The 18,848-nt window shown below is 55.6% G+C and overlaps 1 pseudogene across 1 annotated transcript in view; it reads left to right on the forward strand.

Moving 5' to 3' along the window:
* LOC309959866 (ferritin light chain-like) overlaps nucleotides 1-18,848 on the forward strand; it is a 60,928-nt pseudogene that overhangs the window by 2,151 nt on the left and 39,929 nt on the right. The gene's annotated exons all lie outside the window — the stretch shown is intronic.

Consider the following 18,848-nt stretch of genomic DNA (forward strand, 5'->3'; position numbering starts at 1 on the left):
CAGCTTGCCGAGTGTGTGGCGGGGGTGGGTGAAGGGGGGGACCGTGGGACCGGAGAACAAGGCTGGATTTTAGGAACGGCCCTGGGAAAGGGGAGACTGCGGAGGGAGGAGCCCCTCCCCTTCAACCCCCAAATCCCAAGGTTCTGCTGGTGCTCTGGGAGTTGAGAGGCGGGGACCTAATGACCCGGAGCGGGTGTGGGGCGGAGGAGGGATTTGGGGGCGGCCAGGGCCGTAGGGGTTGGGCTGCGTGCCCGGTTACCTGGCGAACAAAGTCGGCTCACTTTTGCATAAATAAATAAATAATCGCCTATCAATGCGTTTCCTCTGAGGCTCTGATTGAATCGGCCCCCTCTTCCCCAGGGGGTGGGGTGCTGAGTGACAGCTGTCAGCCCCCTGGGCTGGTAGCTGGGGATGAATTGCAGAATCCCTCTGCTTTCTGGCTAAGGGCGCATTCCCCTGCTGGGTCCTGGTCCCCAGGCAGAGCCAGAGGGGCAGAGGGCTGGCTCTGAGTCTAGGAAATAACCTTGTTTCCTGTCCTACAGGAAAAAGGACAGCAACCCAGAGTTTGGGGGCTGGGGATGAAGACTGATGGGAGCTGGAGGGGTTCCCCAGCAGCCTGATGCCCCAGCCTCCTGCCAGGCGAAGGGACCAGCTGAGGGAGGAAGGATGTGGGCCTTGCTGGCCGGAGGCGGGAGCTGGGGCCGTCCCTGAGACAGGCAGCGGGCACTGAGAGGGAGGAGGGAGAGAGAGAGAAGCGGGGGCGGGAATTCTCTACCGCAGACCCTGGGGGCCAGGGCCAGATGTGGAGGGGTGGGGAGTCCCCCCTCCCTCCTAGCTTGGGGGCCCTGGGGCTGGGCGGGGCTGAGCCTGGTGCCCTCCGTTCTGCACCAGTGCCTGACTGGCAGGGCCAGCTGAATTTGGGCCCAGGCGTCACCCTGGGAGGTAGGGCCAGGCTGCACCAGCCTGGCCCCTGAGCACAAGGAGGGACCCTTGGGGGGCCTGTGCCTGTCTGGCTGGGCAGGCGTTTCCCGCCGGACCAGTTGGTGTCAGGCGGGACTTGGCCCCAGTTCCCTGGGCAGAGCTCAGGGTGTGAGGACAAGTTTGCCTCTGGGTCAGGGTGGCCACATTTCGTCCGTTGCTGCCGCCGGCGGGGCAGGGGCATGCGCCTGGGCCTGGGCAGAGTCCTGCCAGGAGCATTTGGGGTGTTTCTATTGTTGGCTTGTTCCTGTTCCGTGTGGCCCGGTGTGTGTAGCTGTGTGAGCTGGGGCTGTAGGTGACAGATTACCAGTTGGTGGTCCCCCACCCACACACAGCCCCCACCCCTGCCGCCTGGAGGGGCAGGCTGGGTTGTGGTGGTGAGCTGCAGGGGGACCCCCCAGGTGGCATGTGCCTGCAGCTTGCCATCTCCCTCCTTTGAGCAGATGTATATTTTTATAGTAATAGAAAATCAAACTGGTTAGTAAGTTGAATTCATTTTTTTCTTCTGCTGTGTCAATAGTTGGAATAACCTCTAGAGACTAAGTGAACTTCTTGCCCCAGAGCTCCTACCCTCCAGAGGTTGCAAAGATCAGTGAGGGCATGAGCTTTGGGGGACCAGTTCAAACCAGTGACTCTTGTCCCTCTTGGTCTGGCATTGGGGCAGGTGCCCAGGTGGGCGGGCATTGCCCCCTCCCCAGGCATTCCCCCCACACCCCACCCCACCCCAGGTGTAGTCTGTCCTCTCAGCCACCTCCTTGGTCAGTGCCTAAGCTGTGCCCAAGCCCTCAGGGACCTTCTCCTGGTGGGCTGTCTCCCCCTGCCTGGGCTCCCGGCCCACGTGTTGATGTTTATTTTCTGTAGTAAAATCCATTTTTAATGCCGTTACTTTTGAAATAATATAGAGAGAAACAAATGTGATGTGTTTAAGTTGCCCTCTGTGAGTTTTTAGTGTGATCTATGGCTGAGGTAGTGATGGAAGGAGCCGTTCGGCTTGCAGGAATTTGGTGTCATAAAGAAAAAGAGCTTGCTGTTTATTATGGTTGCTGGGCTGGGGGGTCTGGAACAGGGTCGTGGGGGCAGGGAGCCCCAGCACCCCCAGGTGCTGTGGATGGACAGGGTTGCTTCTCGGTTTGAAGGTGCGTGGGTTCCAGGATTGTTTTGCATTGCTCCCCAGCCCTTGATGGGGCCTTTGGTGAGGGGGCTTGGGAGCTGGGGGGCTTTGTCCCCTCCCATTCCACCTGGTTAGATTGGGGCAGGGAGGCTTATGGAACCCCCTGCTGAGCTAAGTGGAGGTGTACTGTAGGGAGGATGGATTTGGATTCTAAAGGAGATTCAGAGACGGGATCTTTACCTGCTTGGTGTGGCTGTGCTGGAGGCTTGCGGGGCAAGCTGTCCCTGGCAGAAGACCTTTTTTTTTAGGGGGGGCTGATCTGGACCGGCAGAGCCCCAGAGGGACATTGCTTGTTCTCAGTCAGCCTGGAGCGCTGGCTCGAGCCACTACCTCCTCTTGCCTCTGTTCCCCATTGGACAGGGGCTTCCTCCAGGCAAACCTGATCCCCCTCACTTCCCCTCTTCTCTGCTCTGCCCCACCCCAAGTCAACTTCTTTTTTTTTTTTTTTTTTTTGGTTTGTGGAATACAGAGCTCTGTGCCTCAGGCCAGCCACCCAAGACCACAGGGTGCCATGCCTTCATACCAGATGCCCAGGCACTTCTGGTGTGATTAGTGAGGTCAAGCAGACTCACCATTATGGGATGGAGCCCAGCTCTGCCTCTGGGTCCCCTGGGTCTCTTGGGACAGAGCCGGGGAGGGGGAAGCCAGGATGGGGTGGAGCTGGGAACTGAAGGGGGGGAGCAACGGTAACATTGTTGCTAATGTCAGCAGATGGGCCCCCCAGGGAGAGAGCTGGGGGAGGTGGGGAGGAAAGAGACCCAGAGAGCCCGACGTGAGGTGGAAAGAGGAAAAGATGGTGACAGAAGCCAGTGATGAGGGGGTGAGAGAGAAAACGGTCAAGGAGAAGAGCCAGGATCACAGCCCCTGGAGATGGCATCCAGGGGACCAAGAAGGCCTAGGCATGTGCCACGCCCCACCCCACAGCCCAAAATGAGCGGGCACTGAGAGCCTCTCACCCAAGATCAATTGCTGCTAGGATAGTATCTGAAGGAGAGACAAGCAAACGTCTCTGGGAAAAGGGAGGAGGACAGGTGGGAGAGAGAGAGAGAAGGAAGCTCTCCCACAGGAGGAGGGAGAACGGGGAGACAGGGGGATTCCAGGGGTCACTTGACTAATGCTCCTGCCCCAGGGCAGCGTCTCCCCACTCCCCAAATGTCTGGGAACAGAGCCGACCTCTTCTTTGGACCTGGGGGCGGAGCCTGAGGCAGGTACAGCACCCCACAGGTTGTGGGCGCTCTGTCAGGAGGCACCGGGCTTTTAAAAGTGGGGAACATTAGGACTGTTAGAGACACCAGGGGTGTCATCCGTTTGGATCCCCCCCACCTTGTTTGACAGGAGGAAATCCAGTCTTAGAGGGGCCCCCTCCCCTTGCTTGCCTGGGACCTAGGCTCTTTCCGTCCACCTCTCTGTAGTTAGAGAGCTGGAACAGCTGCAGGGGGCCTCCTGGGTGCGGAGGGGGCCAGAGCCTGGGGAGAGGAGCAGGCGGGCACCCTTGTGGCCAGAGCCCCCCCAGGGGAGGGGGAGGCGCCGCTGCTGGGAGAGAGGGAGGGTGGGGAGAGAGGAGGGGATACAGTGAGTCAGGCTTCCAAGAGCTGAGGATGAGAGAGCCAGAGCTGGGAGCGAGAGGGCAGGGAGGGCTGCTCAGAAGTGAGGAGAGGGAGGGGGCCCAGCCAGGGGCAAGGAGAGCTCTAGAGGGAGGGAGCCAGCCCCTGGCCCTGGCCCAGCGGTAGGGCTGTGCAGGGCTGTGCAGGGCTGTGCAGCCAACATGGACTTTGCCCGTGGCAGGTCAGGAAGGAGCCAGATTCTGCCCCTGCGGCGTCCTTTTCATTCCCTATTCCTCATTTATGATCCCACCCCAGGGTCTCAGGAAGAATGACTGACTGTGTCATCCCATCCCTTCCTCAGTTTCCCCATCTATTGTGGGATTTGGACTGTGAGCTCTTCCTAGAGCGGGAGGAACAGAGCCTCCTGGGAAGTGTTGGGGGGTACTTCCTCCAGCTGCTGGCTTTGTGCCGGGGGCCCTGCTGAAGGCTGCCACCAGTCAGTGTAGGGTGCAGGTCTCCGCGGTAGGGCTCCTCTTGAGCCCTCAGAGTTGCTGGGCCAGGGAGTGGCGGTGGTGGGCCACGAGTGCTGGGGTGCAGTGTGTGTGTGTGTGTGTGTGTGGTGCCGGGCTGGCAATGGTAGGTGGACTGCCTGGGGCCTCTCAGGATGGCCAGGGCGTAGACAGGGCCACGAACTCCAGATGTCCAGAGCCAACCTCCATTTGGGGAGGGAGGAGACACCCTTGTGATCCACCCCCCTCCGCCTTATCCCTGTGGGTCAGAGGCTCTGGGGCAGCTGGGGGGTAGGAATGGTCCCTGTGGGAGCTGGTGAGAACTGCCTATGGGGCCCCTCGTGTCCGGAGCTGGGACCAGCACTGGAGGGATCCCCAGGGACTGCCTGGGAGGGAGGAGGGAAGGAGCCCCCCTCCCACCCATCTGACAGGAAGCTATGGCTTCGTCCAAGGCCTGGCATCCCCCAGCCCTTCCCTCCTGGATCCCCAGCATCTTTTCCATTGGTGAGGGGATGAGGGAGGTGGGCACTGAAGCTTCCTCTCCTATAGGGCCTGGCTTTGGGGGGAACGGTGAAGTGAAGGCAAAGTGAGGCCCCCTGCCTCCCCCTACGCGCGCACACACAGACTCAGCTGCAGTGAGGCCCTGCTTTCTCCTCTCTCTGCTCTGGGGTCCTTGGCTTGGGAGCCCAGGGGAGGGGCCACTTCTGCAGCTGGCTGGCCCCGAACTCCCAGCTCAGCCAGCTGCTACTGAAGCTTCCAGAAGCTGCAGCTCTGCACCCCCTCCCCGCCCCCTGAGCCAGGAGAGGCCTTTGCTGACCTGGGGGAGGGTGTCTTGGTGAGCGAGTGGGCACCCTTAGAAGGACTAGCACAGACAACCAGACAGACGGGTGGTGGAGCAGATGGACAGAGACACCCAAGCACAGGCAGACGGAGAGAGACAGACAGATGGACCAGGACTGGGAGAGACGGACATACAGAGGTGCTGGCAGAGACAGGAGTCAGAAAAATGGAAGGGCCTGGGGAGAGAGTAACAGACAGACAGAGACAGAGACTTGGAGACAGGGAGATCCAAGGGGGGAGACAAGGTGACTGAGATGGGAGGAGAGATACGGGGAAGAGAGGGAGGGGCAGGAAGAGATAAAGAAAGGGGGAAACCCAGACCGAGAGAAAGAGAGAGGAGAGACTGAAGGCTACAAACCACAAACAAGAATTTGATGAGAATCTGGAAGGTGTTTTCTCCTGCTTCCCTCCCCAAACCCCCAGGCCAGCCAAGTCTCCATTCCTTCCACCCCCGGCTCAGTTTCCAGCTGCTAAAGAGGTCAGGGAGAAAGAGAGAGAGGAAGACACACACACACACACACACACACACACACTCCCCCCAGATCCCAGAGACCCCTTTCCCCTGATCTCTTTGTAGGGGGAGGGAGTTGCGGAGGGTGCCTCTCCTAGCCCTGACCCCTACTCACAAATGTACATACCCCTTGTCTCAGAAAATATCCCAGAATACTTCCCACTCACTCCCCACTCACACTCACTGTGTGTCTCCTTGTGTAAGTGCACCCCCCCATACTCACGCCTGTCCACAGGGGCCTGGCCTCACACACACTCACAAATACACATTTTGTGGCATACATGTCTCTGCTCTCACACTCATCTTGAATCTCACAAACATAACCAGTGAACCTGTCCCTATGCTTTCTTACCCATACAGGCAGTGACACACAGGCCTCATCGTGGCTTCTCAAAACATGTTGATACACACACATACACAGTCACACTCTCACACAACAGTGGCAGACACCCCAGAGCAGAGAGAGGACTCTTTCTCTCTGGAGGGGAAGATCAGGGTTCCCAGGGAGCCATGGTGTCATGGTGGGGGGGTATGCCCCCCACTCTGACCTAGCTGGCAGGGCAGGGAGGCAGGAGACACTTTCAGCCGGTGGCAGCCTTCCTGCAGGGCCTGGCCTGGACACAGAGAAACTGGCTGGTGTGAAAGAGCTGAGAGCTGGTGAGAGTGTGTATGCACGTGTACAAACATGTGCGCGTATGTACAGGTATAAGGGATGGTTAGTGTCTGTTACAATGTGTATGAGAGAGACTGAGTTCATATGAGGTGGGATATGGGGGTGACAGGGAGATCCACTCCCCAAGGTGTGTGGAGGGTGTGGGTGTGGGTGTGACAGCTACTTGTCGGGTATGTCTATGTGGAGGCATGTATATGTGACAGGTGCATGTGGCTGTACCTGGCTTTGCAGTGTGCGGGTGTGTGTCATGGGCGTACACATGTGAAGGACTGGGACTCTGGGGCTGAGGGGCATGTGTACCAGGGTGCAGTGTTCTGCAGATGTGAAAGTGTGGGGGATGTTTGCGTGTGAGTGTAGTGTAGGCAGGGTGCATGGATGAGGGGGTAGCTGTGTGAGGCTGTGAGCTCGTAGCCTGGGCTGGAGGGCTGTTTTCCAAGGCAAGGATGCTGCTTGAACAGAGGCCACCAGCATGAACACATGCGAAGGGGCTCCAAGGCACACAGTTGGGCGCTGACCCGCACAGACGTACAAGGACAGACATACCCGCCCCTGTCCTCCCTCTTGGTCTCTCCTGGCGTCAGTGGTTTTCAAAGGAGCCTCCACAAGGACGGTTTGCTGTGCAGTTCCCCCCACTCCCCAGCCCGTGCCTCTTCAAACACAGGGATGCCCTCCAGGCAGCTTTGTAGAGGCTCCTGCCTCGACCATCTGAAGGCAGATGGGTGGGCTGGGATCTGCTGCCGCCCCCCCAGGGAGCGAGGAGGCGGCACTGCTCCTTCGGCCTGGGCACAGGAAGAGACAGATGGACTGCCTGTCTCGACACCCGGACGTGGGGTCTGGGGGTAGGCGGGCACCACCGGCAGAGGGGCTCTAGCGGGCAGCCCCCAGGTGGGCCTGAGCAAAGGCCAGGACTCTGCCCTTCACCTCCTCAGAGGGGCACCCGCCCTCACTCCACAGCCCCATCACCTGTCTGGGCACAGGGGCCCAACTCCAGCCCCTTGTACCTCCTAAATACACAACCACTTCCCCACTCACAGCTCCAGCACCCCTAAACACACAGCCCCAGCACGCCCCCAAACACACAACCACCACATGCCTACCCACCCAAACACATATTACAGCCCTAGTACTTAACCAAAACCCAGATGTTTATGACCCCCAATATACCCCCAGACACCCCAACACACACACAAGGCTTCTACCACATCCTGAAACAGATCAACTCTTCCTCCAATCCCAGCACCTCCCCAGATACACCCAGGACCCTACTGTAGCCCTAATACCTTCCACACACCCAGGTTCTCAGAGTCCCAGCACCTAACCAGACACCCACAGACTCTCCCGACGGCCCCAGCGTTTCCCTCCGCTGCAGCTCATCACGTCCCCAGACACACCGATACAGCCCCCTACACCTTTCCAAACTCTCCCCGCGACTTACACGTACACACACCGCCTCAACACCCACGCAGAGGAGGACACCCCTGTAGCCACACCATTTACTTCAAACACACAGACACGGTGCATCTTTGAACAGTAATATCCCCTCAGCTTCTTGTACCTTCCAGGCCGTGCACGTGCATGCGCATCCCACACACGCACACCCCCCCCCCCCCCAGATCCCAGCACCTCCGCAAACAAGCAGTCCTCTGTGTGTTCCCCAGCAAGCTCCAGCTGCAGTACTTTCCTCAGCCATCCAAGGGCCCAGGGACAGCCCCCACCCCTCTCCAAACACCAGTCCCGCACTCATACACAGACACACAGGGCCCCAGCCCAGTCACCCCTCAGAGCAGCTCCGCCCTGCGCCCACACCTCACCCTGCAGCCGCACTCCCACCATCAAACGTTCCAGCACAGCCTCCCTCCTCAGCGCTCTCCATCACCGCTCCCCCACCCCACCTTGTCCTCCCCAGCCTCTCTCCCCCAAACTCCCCCCAGATAGCCTCAGCCTTGCAGACACACTGGCCCACTCTTCCGTGCTCTCTCTCATTCTCGGCTGCCTGGTCCTCCCCCACTTCCCAGAGCCTCCTCTGCCTGGGGAGGCATCTCCACCCCCCCTCATTGCCCCAGGCCTTTCATTCCTGGACAGTGAGGCTGTACATCTGGTTCAAAGCTGCCCCACCCAAGACCCTGTGCTCTGGGCACCCTGGCCTGGGCTTTGGGGGTTTGGGGCCTCTTTGGGGGCTCTTGGCACCTGGTCATCCTGGTGTGTCAGCCAAGAACTCTGAGTACCCAGCCATGCCCTGACTCTGTCGTGTATGGGTGGGGGTGGGGGCGTCTGGGCAGAGGGATTTACCCCCAGCCTGCACATTCTCAGGTGCTTGCCAAATCCCCCTCTTCTTGGGCTCACCTGAGGGGGACATTGGGTCTGGAGCTTCAGGAAAAAAGATGGAGAAGGTGCTGGCTTGACATGCTTCCCCTCCCACCCTACCCCACCCCCAGATCCGGGCTTGGGGCTTGGTCTCCCTGGGAGTCAGTTCCAACAGTGAAGGTTACTTTACTAGATGCATGATTTTAAACGGAATCTCCACCATCTGTTCCACCCCCTAATTACAGATGCACAGAATCTGCCTCAGAGGGCAGCATGAGGGGAGTGATTTAGAGGCTGAGCTGCTTCTGCCTGCATTAGGGCTGGGGAGACTGGGGGGGCCTCTGGGTATTGCTCACAGCCCCCCAATCCCATCTCTTTCCCAGGGGCCCCCTCGTGCCTCTTCTCTTGTTGGGGGAAAGGCTCCTAGAAAGGTGCCCCGACCCCCTAGACCTGAAAGAGGAAGCAACTGCAATGCTGAGGGAGGGGTCCCTGAGAGATCGCCTGTGTCCCAGGCCCCAAGTCTGGGGAGGCAGGCTCATTAGAGCCTTAAAAAATTCAGTGGATCGATCTCTTGCCTGCTTCTTGTGCCCTGGGGAGCCACAGGCGCTGGCCTGGCCCAGCTGTCTGCCCACCCCAGGGTAGCAAGGATTAGTGAGGTTAGGGAGGGGGCGGTTAGAGCAGAGGTGGGGACTTCCAGGTTTTGGCAGCAGAGGATGTGGCCAGGCACGCCAGAACCCACCAGGTGTGTTTGCACGTATGTGCCGGTCCTCCTTGGCGCAGCTGGCAGGCCCGACCCCAGCTTGAGCCTTGCCCTGTGGGGCTGGATGGGCACCAGGGGCCGGACGGGATGGGCCTGGGCCTGGGCCTCAGAGGGTTCCGAGGGACACCCCGAGGATGGGTCTACCTTTGCCCGTGGCTCCAGGGACCTGGGGCCCCGGCCAGCTCGCCGGTGGTGGTGGCGGCCACGGGCACGCTGCGGTAGAAGCTGAGAGCATTCACTGTGGGGAGAAAGGGAGAGAGGCCGGGCTACAGGAATTTTAAAGATTGCTGCAGGCAGGAGGGTCTCTGGAACCTTGTGGAGCGGGCAGTCATGCAGAAGTAATCCTATCGCCATCTGCCTGCCTGGAGGAGAGGAGAGGAGAGGGGGCTGGGAGGGGAAGGATGGCGCAGCCGCCCCTTTCCCACCTCAGCCCCTGCCCCAGCCAGCTGTGGAGGGAGCCCGGGACCCCAGGGGGCTCCCCCGGGGAGGCACCACCCTTCCACCGCTGCCTGTGCCCCCTGGAGGGGCGGCACCGCAGCTGTTGCTCGGCTAGGAGCTCTGGGTTTTATAAATAATGCAGCTTGGAGGTGGGGGCCAACTCAGCCTTGGGTCACCCACTGTGGCATCATCTCCAGCTGGCAGTCCTGTGGCAGAGCCCCTCTGCCTTCCAGCCTGCTCCTCCTCTTTTGCTATGTGAGTTTGGGCCAGAGGCCCAGCCTGTGTGAGCTGGGCCAGGGCAAAGGAGTGTGGAAGAACCCAGAACCCCCTGTCCTTTTGTACCCCGCCCCCACCAGCCTTCACAGGTTAACTGGCCACTGGCTCAGCAAATCCAGGTTGGGAAGGGATGACCCGCTGTACAGGGGCCTCCCCAGTTCCAGCCCCTCCATTTTGCAGATGGAGTAACCAAGCCCAGAGAGGGCAGGGATGGCCAAGACCAGCCAGCTGATGAGCAGCTCCTTCCTGTCCCATTCTGCTGTCAGTCAAGGCTCTTCTCAGCCTCAGCTCAGCTAAGAGCAGGGCCTGGGGGGCGGGGGGGATGTTTGGGAAAGTGGTTGCGGCTGAGACGTTGCCATGGCGATGCTGCAGGATGCCGAGCTGAAGTGGGGGTCTTACAGGGTCTCTGGGGCCCCCAGCTCCACACCCCTGTGGTCTTCTCCTCCCCATCTCCTGTCCCTCACCCAGAGGCCTGTCAGGCAGCTCCGGTGACAGGCTGGGTGGGTGACAGGTGGTGCAGGTGATGGGCTGGGTGGGTGACAGGTGGTGCGGGTGCGAGGCAGGCAGGTGACAAGCTGGGTGGTGACAGGCCCTGCTGATGACAGGCAGGGGGTGTGGTTGGCGGGGATGCTGTCTCCTGGCTGGTGGCCTGTCGCAGCCCCCCACCCTCACGCGTGTGCACATGCACAGACTCTGGGCTCAGAGCTTGGGGCTAAGATACTAATGAGGCTTATTACGTGTGGGGGGGCAGGTGCCCAGGCTCACTAATGAGAGGCCTTTAACGAAGAGGGGAGACAGCTGGGGGGCTTTGAGGAATTCGGCTGGCCCTCCTGGTCTGGAGGATGAGCCAGGTCGGGGCCCCACCTACCCTTCCCCCCAGCCACTTGGCTTTGTGTTAATACTACCCACAGTCATGATAGTTACCATTGTCCAAGCGTTTGCTACACTGGCCGAGCCCTTTACATGCGTTTTCTTATTTCAACTCAGCAGTCGTAGGAGGGAGGCACTATTGCCCATTTTATGGATGAGGAATCTGAGGCTGAGAAGGCAAGGGACTTCACGTAACAAGTTTCTGTTGCAGCTGACATTTTAATCTTAAGTCTTTCTGTCCCCAGAGCCCGTGCTCGTAACCATCCCACCAGTAACACTCAGGACTTGGCGCAGACCCCGACCTTCTCTCAGGGCCTCGGTTTCACTCTTCTGGAAAATGGATGTGCGGTGGAGCAGTGAGCACCATACGTGCTTCAGGTCTGACTTGGGTGGCTTCAGGGGCTCCTCCAGTTAACTGTCAAAGCCTCACCCCATCTGGCCCAGATTCTAGGTGACACCCCTGGACTGGAGAGAGGGCAGGGCTTAGCACTGAGGGAGCGGAGCTGAAGGGGGATACCTGGGGTATCCAGACCACTTCCTGCATTGTGTGGTGGGGAGGCTGAGGCCTGGAGAGGAGCAGCAAGGGCCCAAGGCCACACACCCTGTAAGCTGTAGGGCCCCGTGGGATCCCAGGTCTCCTGGCCTGTTGGAAGGGCGGGGCTGGGAGTGGTGCCAGAGCTGGAGGTCACCTCCTCCTGGACCCCACCCACCAGCCTAGCTTCTTCCCTGGAGGTTGTGAGCCCCTACATCCTGGGAGGGGGCAGGGGGCTGTTGGCCACCTCTTTAGGGCCATGCCCCTTCCCCGTCAGTCTGGGCCCGTAGTGTCAGTTGATCTCCTCCCTTTGGGACCCATTGGGGTGGAAACTCCCTGGCAACAGCTGATGGATGGGTTAAGGCCTTGACATTGGCCTGGGGCCACAGCATGACCCTGGAGCGACCAGGCTAGGGCTGGGGGGCTTGGAGGGGAATTTAAGGGAGAAGAATGAGGGTCATAAATCTTGGAGCGTCTGGGTTCTCTTCTCCTCGACCTTAATCTCTTACCAAACCTGCTCTCCGGCTGCTCATCCAAGTCTGAGGGTTGAGGGGGGTCCACCTGCCCATTCCCCTCTCCCTCCAACTGATGCCTCCCCCCACCCGAAATTGCACCCCCTATGGGGAAGAACAAGTTGCAGCCACTGCCGCTGGACAGAATTAAGAACTTGTGTGTCTAGACTACTGGATTTGGCCTCTGATTCATAGCGGTAGGCAGGGCAGAGAGCTTCACTGCCTCAGTGTCCCCAGCCTTGGGTTTGAAATCCTCTCCTGATGCCTGACTGCTCAGTCAGGAAGGAGTGCTAAGACCAAGAGGGATTTCACAGCTGCGGGACACATGGCCCTGTCCTCAGAAGCCCCATTCTGAGATAAGCAGCACAGTCCTGGCCTTGAGAGCCCTCAAACCCAGAGGTGAGGTCTTGAACTCAGGCTGGGTGTGCGCTGAGGCTCAGGTAGGGATGGGTGGTGCTGGGTGGCTGGTCTGTTTTCTGAAGCAAAGGCCGAGGCTGGGGAGAGGCCAGAAGAAGGGTGGAGGTTTGCCTGGGGGCCTGAGGAGCCGTCTGTGGTTGGGGGTGGGAGCCTGGAAGGGTCTGGCTTTCCCATAGTCCCGGGCAGCTGTAGCCTGAAGTTCTGGGGCCCTCCTAGCTCCCCAGGGAACCCGCTGCTGCCCGGCCCTGGGGACCCAGGCGTCCTGGCGGGTGAGGGCGGGTCTCCGGCAGGCGCCCTGCCAAGCCTCGCAGCCTGCTCACCAGGAATCTTGTTGCTGAGAGATGGAAGATCCAGGTCGGGCCTGCAGCTCATCTCTCCCCTCCGGGAGGAGGAGGGGCCCAAAGATTCCTTCCTGCACCTGCCCTCCCATCTGGGGCAGGGCCCTCCTCAGCAGTGGGTGGGGCTGGGGGGCCCAGGACAGGCCTCTAAGGCTCCGTCACATGTCCTGGAGCCTAGCCCAGCCAGCAGTGGGCACCGGGGCACTCTGGAGGCAGAATGAGCCTGGTGTGGCAGAGGAGAGGTGGGGGTAGGGTGCTGAGGCCACAGGGGGCCCTGCATAGGGGCCTAAGCCTGGCCCTGGCCCCCACTGGCTCCCCCAGGGCACAGGGTGAAGAGTTGGTTCTCTTCCATTACGGGAGCGTGATTTTATTCCACGTGTCACGGAGTCTGAGATTAACTTGCTCACCAGTCTGTGACAAACCCCTCACACCCAACACACACATACACACAGGCAGAGACACACGGAGATCCTTGGTCTCACAAACGCACCTTCCACAGACACACATAAGCATTTCCATGCTACAACGCATGGCAGACTCTCACATGCAGATGCACAAGCACACACCGAGATACAGTGTGTAAAGATACACCGAGACCTAGATCCACAGTCTCCAAAGCACAACGTTCTCCCACTCACACTAAGGCCACACAGACAGAGATACAAACAGGCGGTCCAGGGGGATGCTCGCAGCCCTACCTAGACATGCACAGATCAAGGACGCCCGGTGCCCCACAGGCACAGATACACATAGACACACACAACCCCAGACACAGTCTTGTGGGCAAGCCTAGACCAACCGCCACACACACTGAGACAAAGGCCCAGATACATACAGAGACAAAGACAGGCACAGACACACAGCCGGCAGCACGCACACAAGCACAGGCGTGCACACCCGGACACAGACAAAGACAAATGCCCAGAGGTTTTGCTGTGGACAAAATGTGAGGCGCACACACACATCTGGGCCTCCTGCTCGACCTCTCTACCTGGGGACGTGGTGATCTGGCGCCCGTGGCTCCAGGGAGAACTCTGAGGAACCTTCTGCTTGGTCAGAGCCCCCCACCCTGGGCCCAGGGCCAGCCCCCACCTCTGGCTCCCGGCCCGTGGCCGAGGCCATGCAGCCACACCCTCAGCAGCGCCCTGACATCCTACCTTACCCTCCGTGTCGTGCACACTCACGGTCACACCGTCTCCCGCACGTGCTCACGACACCCTCCACGCCCGCACACTTACGGTTTCTCCCTCACACCCCCCTCAGGTGTCCCCTCCTTGTTGTCTTTCTCAATCACTGTCCCCACCCCCTCGCCCCGCAGACACGCACAACCTCGCCTTCTCACGCAGACCCCCATGCACAAGTAGAACGCACGGGCTCTCCGCCACAGACCCACAAGCCACGTACACGCGCTCCTTCACATACTTCCTGAGCACCGCTCTCACAGACTGATTCACAAATGCAGCACACTCACACGCGCACACTCCCCCTCATACATCCCCACCGCCTTCTCACATGCGCGTGTGCGTGCACACACACACTTTCAGAGCCTCCCTCACACCATCACTTTCCTTCCTCTGTCTCTCACAAACACTCCCTCTGCCAAGAGCATGGCTCTGCTGCAGAGCAGCCCCTGAAGTACTTGTCACTGTACTCCACCACGTCCTTGGCCTTCCTGGCCTCAGTCTCTTCCCTTCCACCTCCAGCCCTGCATACTGTGGCCTTGTATTCTTTTGCCATTTCTCCGTTTAGTCAACAAGAATATAGAGTATTCATTTATTCATTCAACAAATGTTGACTGAGCACTGATTATGGGTTAAGCATTGGGGATACTATGATGACACAGGTCCTTCCCTCGTAGAGCTCTCAATTTTGTGTCCAATTCGTTTGCTGCTTGTCTCATCTGACTGGAATGGAAGGTAACCCTTGATCTTGGATGTTGAGAGATGTGTAGGAGTTCACAGGAGGAAAAGTAGGGGAAGGGTGTTCTAGGCAGAGGGCAAAGCATGTGCAGAGCCTACAAGTAAATCAAGGTACAGTAGGCTGGAAACTGAGGTGATGCTCAGAGACTAGAGGAGAGGCTGCAAAGAGGGAAGAAGCCAGATGTCACAGAGTTTAGATGCCATGCTCAGGGGTTTAGATTTTGTCTAGTGGGCCACAAGGAGTCATGGGAAGTCTTTAGTGACAGGACAGGGTGAGGAAATGATGGTGGTCTGACCTAGAAGAGGTGAGTGGGAAGGAAAGGAGACTCATTTAGGCACAAGAACCAGTGGGGTTCCAGTTCCAGAGCTGTGACCTCAGGAAAGTCTCACAACCTCTGTGACCTGGGTCCATCACATGAGGATGGGAGACAGTACCAGAGCCGGGCTTATGGTATATGCTCGATAAACAATAGCCATTATTGTCAGTTATCGGTAGGACATGGCAGGGCATCAGATGAGGAGGAGATTTTACTGAGCACCTACTGAGTGCTGGGTACTGCGCCAGGTGCTGGGGCCCAGAGGGGAGGTGGTCTGCGGCTTCAGGAAGCTCACACACCGTAACCACAGCTCACGTGGACAACAGAGCGCGGGGTGTGAGGGTAGAGGAAGCACCTCGGAAGGTTAGAGGAGCATGAGGGCTCTGGGAGGCTCACGAAGGAGCTGGCATTGAGCCGGACCCTAAAGAGGCTGGTTGAACTTGGGCAGGCAGAGGTGGGAGAAGGAGCTTCGGGGAGAAGGAGCCCTGTGAACGACAGCCTGAGGGCAAGGGGTCTAATCCGGCTGTTGTGTGGGACACAGGAAGGGGGTGTTGTGGGATGGGATTATGGAGGCGAGACCTTGGTGGCCAGGCTAAGAGGGGGGGTCAGCACGGGCTGAGCTGCACTCTAGAAATCCCATGTTTTGGTGGTAACATGGAATGTGTCCATTAGAGACTCTGCTCCAGGCTCCGCCAGTAAGCCGTTGCCCTCTTCGACCTCAGTTTCCCCATCTGTGTGATGAGTTCAGTCTTGTTTAGGAGGGAGTTCCGGTATCATGTCCTGGGGCTGGCCTAGCCTACTTCGTTGGGCATCTTCTGGCCTGGGATTCTGGGTCTCAGCAGTGCTTCCTTCCTGAGCACCCTCAGCCAAAGAAAGGAGCAAAATGAGGGGTTCCCCAGAGGCAGGTTTTGGGCGCTGCAAATGAGGGGCCAGGAGCTCCACACGGAAGGGAGGGGTCTTTGCCTGGATCTGACTCCAAGCCCCAGAGGGAAACCAGAAGAGAATGTCAAGGTCCCTCTTCCCTCTCGCCCTGACCCGTGTGGTGGCAGGTGTCGGCCATGTGCCCAGTCCCTGGTCCAGGGCGTATCAGGACTATTCTGCCCACTGACAGAGGAGCAGGGCTTGGGTTCAAGAATGTGGCCCAGGGCTTAGAGTCCCCTGGGGTTAAGGAGCGAGGAGGCCAATCTTAGGGTGGCAGAGCCAAGTAAACGCTCATGGGTAACAGGGTTCATTTATATTTGGTGTTGCCAGGAGTTGTGGTCTAAGGCAAGTCCTGGTAACACCCAAAAAAATTAAAAAAATAAGAAAAAAAATGCTGATTTTATAAAGACTGCTTTCTTCCATAGTTGACAAACTTATGATGGTACTGATGGTTGGATACTACTCTTAGAGATGAAAAAGGTCTTAAGGAATCTTCCATATTCCATTCACCAATCTGTGTTCTTGTTCAAAGCAAAATTAATTCCTTTCAAAATTAACGTATTAGCTTAATAATAATTTTTAATCTTAAAATAATCTATCTGTGAGAATGGGAATTTTGGGTAGGAAAAAGTGACAGAAGATGGGACAAAAAGAGAATTCATAGAAAGACAAAACAGAATTTTTTAAATGGTGGGTACGAACTTCTGTTTCCAACTATATCAGTTTACCTTAGGAAAACATACTAGAAAGGCCAGATAAATCATAAGCAACATTTGACTGTGAGCGTTAGAAAGCTACTGAGGTAGCCATGACCTAGAAAAGTAAAATAGAGAAAGAAACTCACTGAAGTGAGAACAATATTCTGCACATGCGATTCTAGCCCAGTCATTTAGAAACTACTGATGAAGAGCAAAAGTCTGAGAAACCAAACGTGGCTCCTAAGAGGTAGAAAAGCCAGTAGAACGTAGGACAATGTCATAGGACTAAGGAAACCAGAGTTGGAATTGAGAAATAACAAGGCAGCTAGAACTTTAAGGACCAAAATCACAGAGAGAGTAAAGATTCAGAGAATGGAGCTGGATTCAGCAACAGTGTTCCCTTGCAGTATTTTCCATGTATAAAAGGTAGACAAGACAAGATGCTAAGAAGTCAAACAAAAAGCTAACTGAAGTCAAAGCAAAGACTTAGTTGGCTCATAATGCTGAAGAGACAAAATTGGGGTTCAGAACCTATGAAAGATTTGTGGCCCAATGGAAAACTAATGATACGAATTAGGACATTGGAAGTCTCTACGTGTGTGTGTGTGTGTGTGTGTGTCTGTGTGTTAGGAAGGTTGATGCAACATCTGCATTGAACCTTATAAAGAAGGAAAATGAGTATGAAGTTGGTCCAGGTGACTGAGGTGATCTTCCCCTCTGCTCCCTACCTAAGAATAGGAATTCTCTCCTCAAGTAAATACAGTTGACCCTGGAACAATGTAGGAGTTACAGACGCTGACTCCCTGTGCAGTCAAAAATCCACATACAACTTTATGGCCGGTCCTTCTTATCTGTGGTTCTGAATCTGAGGATTCAACCAACCACAGATCATGTAGTACTGTATTACTTATTGAAAAAAAATCCATGTATAAGTGGATCTGTGCGGTTCAAACCCAGGTTGTTCAAAGGACAACTGTAATGTCATTCAGATTCTCTACAACTTGTCATATCCCAAGTCTGGTATTCACTGAAGAACCACCAAGACTACCAAGAAAAGGAGAATTAGAATAAAAAACAAAACAGAATCAGAATCATAGATGACCTAAACGTTCAAGTTCATACATATTTTGGTAAATATTATCAAGTTCAAGAAAATAGATGACAAGGTGAAGAATTTAACTTGACAACTAGAAACTAGAAACTGATTGAAATTGAACTGATAGAATTAAAAATTATACGAAATTTAAAACTCGGTAGTGGATTGGACACAGGTAAAGAGAGGTAAGTGAACTGGAAGATAGAGTAGTAACAATATTAAGACTAAAGCATGGGAAATGAAAAGAATAAAAAGTACACATAAGCGCATTTGAGACATATGGGCCACAGTAAACATTTTTATCATATGTGTAAACTGGAGTCCAAAGAAAAAAGGAGAGAGAGATTGGGATGAAAACAGTATTTCAGAAATATTAACAGCTGAGAGTTCTCTAAAACTAAAAGGAATATATGGAGCCATAAATTCAATAAGCACTAAAAAAATGCAACAAGAACAAATACAAAGAAAACCACACCTAAGATCACCACAGTACACTTCATGAACAGCAAAGAAAAGCATGACATCTTAAAAGCAGCCCGACGAAAAAGAGAGAGATTACTTTCAAAGGAACAATAGGATTAAGATTACAGCTTACTTCTCAGCGAAACTGAATGGATACTAGAAAATAATGGAATAACATTTTTAAGTGCTAAAGAAAAGAACTGCCCATTGGGAATTCTAGAGGCAGAGAAATTGTTGTTTGGAAGGAAAGATGCAATAAGGAAATTTGCAGACAAACAAAATTTAGAAAATATTTTCTCATCAGAACTGACTGAATTAAATTATAAAGGGAGACCTGCAGGCAGAAGGAAGATTATCACAGATGAAAATAAGGACTTTATAAAGAATTATGTATAACAGAAAGGATAAATAAGTGGATAAACCTAAATAAAATCTAACAACACAAAAGGGTAATAATAAAATATATCAAAAATTAGAATGCATTAAAACAAATGGAAGAGGAAAATATAGTAAAAGAAATTTAAGATCTCAGCATTGCCTGAGAAGCAGTAAAACAGCTAATAAGTCATGGTACATGTGTAAGTGCTACTTATGTAAAAGTAACAAGCTAATACAAGGCAAAACGGAATTTGAAGAAATCTCAAAGGAAGAAAGAAGAGCAAAAGGAACATAACAAGGTGGAACAAGTAGTAAACAAGGAGTAAACGGTCTGTAAGAAAATACATTAACTGTAAATACTCAAATTAAAGGACAAGGATTATT

Source organism: Leucopleurus acutus (assembly GCF_964270905.1).
Source record: "Leucopleurus acutus genome assembly, chromosome: 3".
Lineage (NCBI taxonomy): Eukaryota > Metazoa > Chordata > Mammalia > Artiodactyla > Delphinidae > Leucopleurus > Leucopleurus acutus.